Source organism: Carlito syrichta, unplaced genomic scaffold (genome assembly GCF_000164805.1).
Source record: "Carlito syrichta isolate Samal-C Ts95f unplaced genomic scaffold, Tarsius_syrichta-2.0.1 Scaffold304409, whole genome shotgun sequence".
In the NCBI taxonomy this organism is placed as follows: domain Eukaryota; kingdom Metazoa; phylum Chordata; class Mammalia; order Primates; family Tarsiidae; genus Carlito; species Carlito syrichta.
The window spans coordinates 120286-125240 of NW_007248505.1; positions in this window are offsets into that span (position 1 = coordinate 120286).

Consider the following 4955-nt stretch of genomic DNA (forward strand, 5'->3'; position numbering starts at 1 on the left):
ACCCTGGGGGGGGGATTTCCTGCAAGAGAATTGTTGGACGTTTGCAATTCACAAATTCCTTGACCAAAGGTGGGTTGGTCATTTGGGTTGTCCTGATCTTGTATCTGAAGGAGATTTGCCTAGGGTGGATGGGATAGGCTGCTGTTTGTCCTGCACTAGAATGTCTGAATGCTTTCTAATGGTTACACTGAGGCAAAAAGACTAAAGAATAAGCTAAGTTTCTTCTAGGTTTCTATAGGTACCTTTCACATATGAGTGGTTTCTAGTTTTGGCTCCTATACATAGCACAGCTGTGAGCATTCTAGTATATGTGCTTTGGTGAATACATGGATGCTTTTCTGTTGGGTATGTACATAGGAGTAGAGTCCCTGGGCCACGGGGTATATGTGTTTTCTTCCTGCTCCAATTGTTAAAGGATCTTTTTTCCTTTTTGAATTGGAATCTCACTCTGTCACTGAGGCTGGAGTGTAGTGACACGATCATGCGTCACTGCACCCTCGAAATCCTGGCCTTCTACTTCAGTCTCCTGAGGAACTGGGACTACAGGTGTGCACCACCATGCCCAGCTAATCTTTTTATACTTCGTAGAGATGAGGTCTTGCTATGTTGCCCAGGATGGCCTCATACTCCTGGGCTCCAGCAATTCTCCTGCCTCAGCTTCCAAAAGTGGCGGGATTACAGGCATGGACCACCATGCTCAGGCAAAGAAATGTTAAAGAGCATCCTTCAAGCATAAGGAAAATGATATGAAACAGAAATCTGGAGCTACACAAAAGGGTACCAGAAATAATAACCATACAAAAGCATACTTTTTTTTCTTTTTTCTTCTTTTTTTTGAGTTGGAGTCTCATTCAGTCGCCCAGACTGGAGTGCAGTGGCCACTCCCAGCCAGCGCAGCCTCGACCTGCTGGGCTCCGGCGATCCTTCTGCCTCAGCCTTCCAAGTAGCCGGAATTACAGGCATGCGCTACCACACCTGGCTGATTTTTTTTTTTTGATTTATTGTAGAGATGAGGTCTTGCTGCCCAGGCGGGTCTCGAACCCGCGGGCTCAGGCAATCCACTCACCTCAGCCTCCCAAAGGCGCAGGATTACAGGCTGAGCCACCAGCCCGGCTACTTTTTTTTTCTTACATTCAATTCTCAAAAGAATTGACTGCTCAAAGCAAAAAACAACAACGTATTACGGGTTTATAACAGATGTAGATTCAAAATATAGTAGCATAAAGCACAGGAATAAAGAAATGGAAATATACAACTGAAGATTCTTATGCAAAATCAGAAAAGATATAATATCACTTGAAAGTAAACTTTGGTAAGTTAAACATGTACACTACAGGCCCTGATGCAACCACTAAAATAACACAACAAAGAGTTATGACAAATAAGTCAACACTAAGAACAGATAACGCAAATAGAAAATAGCAAGATGATATCATATGAACAGCATTGAATGTAAATTGTTTAAACATACAGCTAAAAAGTAGCAGCTGAATAAAAAAAAAAACAACCAAACTATATGCTTCCCACAAGAATCCTGCTTTAAGTGTGAAGATGCAAGCAAGTGAAAAGTAGAAAAGTGAAGGAAAAAGAGAAAGACCAAAAAACATTTTATTGGTGTTAATACCAATAAAAGAAGGCTAGGGTGTCAAGAATAACAAACTAAGCTGGGTGTGGTGGACTGTAATCCCAGCACTTTTTGGGAGGCTGAAGTGAAAGGAATGCCTGAGCCCACGGGTTAGCGACCAGCTCGGGCAACTTGGCAAGACCTTGTCTCTATAATAAATAAAAAAATTAGCTTGGTGTGGTAGCACACGCCTGTAGTTCCAGCTACTTGGAAGGCTGAAGCGAAAAGATTGCCTGAGCCCAGCAGGTTGAGGCTGCAGTGGCAGTGAGCACACCAGTGCACTCCAGCCTGGGCGATAGTGAGACTCCAGCTCAGAAAACAAAAAATGAAACAAAACAAAAACTAGATTTCACATCAAAGAAAATTAGCAGAGATAAAGAGAGTGATTTCATAATAACAAAAAGTCCAGTTCATCAAAAAGATGTAACAATACTAAAGACTTATACAACACTTCAAAACTGGAAAAGGAAACACTGATAAAATTATAAGAGTAATAGACAAATTCATAACTGATTTCAACACCAGATTTCAACACCTCATCTCAATAACTTTTTTTTTTTTTTTTTTTTTTTAGTTGGAGTCTCACTCAGTCGCCCAGACTGGAGTGCAGTCGCCGCTCCCGGCCACCGCAGCCTCGACCTGCTGGGCTCCAGCGATCTTTCCGCCTCAGCCTTCCAAGTAGCTGGAACTACAGGTGTGTGCTACCATGCCCAGCAGATTTTTGATTTATTGTAGAGATGAGGTCTCGCCAAGTTGCCCAGGCGGATCTTGAACCCACGGGCTCAGGCAATTCACTCACCTCAGCCTCCCAAAGCGCGGGATTATAGGCTGAGCCACCGAGCCCGGCCAATAACTTTTCTTAAGTTGTGGTCTTGCTCTGTTGCTGGAGTACAGTGGCATGATCACGGCTCACTAGTCTCAACTAGTCCCCTCTTAGTTGGGACTACAGGCACACACCATTATGTCCAGCTAAGTTTTTTTGGAAGAGACAAGGTCTCGCTATGTTGCCCAGGCCAGTCTTGAACTCATGGGCTCAAGCAGTCTTCGTGCCTTGGCCTCCCAAAGTTCTGGGATTACCCGGCATGAGCCACCGTGCCTGGCCCTCCATCTCAATAACTGATAGAAAAAGTAGACAGAAAAATCAGTAATGCTGTAGAACACTTGAACAACACTCTCAACTAACTTCATCTAATCAAGACTTATATAGAACATCCTACCCAACAGTAGCATAATACAAATTCTTTTCAAGTGCACATGATATTTACCAAGATAGACATTATTTTAGGCCATGAATCAAGTCTCAATAAATTTAAAAGGACTTAAGTCGTACAAAACAAATTCTCCAACCATGATGAAAGGAAATTAAAAATCAACAACAAAAACTTCTTAGGAAGTCCCAAAATATTTAGAAATAAAACAATACATTTCTATATAACCCACTGGTCAATGCTGAAATCAAAATGAAAATCAGAAAATATTCTGAACTGAATGAAAAGAGAAACATTGTATATAAACATTTGCAAGATGCGATTAATGTAGTACTTGGAATTTTTTTTCTTTTTTCGAGTTGGAGTCTCACCCTGTTGCCCAGGCTGAAGTGCAGTGGCATGCTCATGACCACCGTAGCCTCGACCTGCTGGGCTCAGGCGATCCCTCCAACTCAGCCTTCTAATTAGCTGGAACTACAGGTGCATGCTACCTTGCCCAGCTAAATTTTTTGATTTATTGTAGAGTTGCCCAGGCTGGTCTTGAACCTCTGGGCTCAGGTTGGGATTACAGGCTTCAGCCACCACGTCCTGCCTTAGAAGAAATTTTTAACTCCAAAGGCCTATATTAGAAGAAAGATTTCAAACCTGTGAAATCTTTAGTTACCTTAGGAAACTAAAAAAAGAAAAGCAAGTGGAAACCAAATTAAGTGGAAGAAAGAAATAATAAATATCAGAAAGAAAAGGAAACAGAAACCAAAAAGAAAAACAAAAAACCTCTTAGAGAAATTACATAAATCAAAAGTTGGTTCAAATGAGATACTACTTCAAACTTACTGGGATGACTAGAATAAAATAGTTGAATCCAAGTATTGGCAAGGAAGTAAAGGAAGTGGGACTCCCCTATGCTGTATACATATGAAATGTACAACCACCTCGGAATAGAGTTTGGCAGTTTGTAAAAAATTAAGCGTATACCTAGCAGACAACCCAGTCATTCTACTCATAGGTATTTACCCAGAACAAATGAAAGAACACATACATACAAATGCTTATAAACAAACATTCATAAAAGCTTTATTTGTAGCCGGGCTTGGTGGCTCAGCCTGTAATCCTGCACCTTTGGGAGGCTGAGGTGAGTGGATTGCCTGAGCCTGCAGGTTCGAGACCCGCCTGGGCAGTGAGACCTCCTCTCTACAATAAATCAAAAAATTAGCCGGGCGTGGTAGCGCATGCCGGTAATTCTGGTTACTTCGAAGGCTGAGGTGAAAGGATCGCCAGAGCCCAGCAGGTCGAGGCTGTGGTGGCCGGAAGCGGCCACTGCACTCCAGTCTAGGCGACAGAGTGAGACTCCAACCAAAAAAAAAAAAAAAAAAAAAAAAAGCTTTATTTGTGATAGCCCCAAACTGTAAGCAACTCAAATGTCCACCAGTAGGTGAATACAACCCAGTGATAAAAAGGAATGAACTATGGATACATACAACACAGATAAATCTCAAAATAATTATGCTGAATAAAAGGCAGGCAAAAATGGGTATATACTATGATTCCACATATATGTTGTCTATTTAGAGACTATGCCACATAGTCTATAGTGACTGAAAACAGTTGCCTAGGGTGTGGGTGCAGGGGAGCTGGGAGGGGCTAGGAGGGCCTGGAGGGGTTATCAATTGGCCTGAGAAACCTTGACTGGGAATATGCACAGTTCATCACTACACACAGATGTCTATTTATATTTTGGACAATTCCCTTAAAACACGTCTCTGAAATTAAGTTCCAGGGTACTTTAACATTTGATAACTGCTGTTACATACACTTAGATACTCAACAAGACTTATGAGCACATTTGTGGCTTCAAACCTACCGGTTTTTTTTTTTTTTTTTTTTGGTTTTTTTTTGAGTTGGAGTCTCACTCTGTCGCCCAGACTGGAGTACAGTGGCCGCTCCCGGCCACCGCAGCCTCTCCCGCTGGGCTCCGGCGATCCTTCCGCCTCAGCCTTCCAAGTAGCCAGAATTACAGGCATGCGCTGCCCCGCCCGGCTGATTTTTTGATTTATTGTAGAGATGAAGTCTCGCTGCCCAGGCGGGTCTCGGACCCGCGGGCTCAGGCAATCCACTCACCTCAG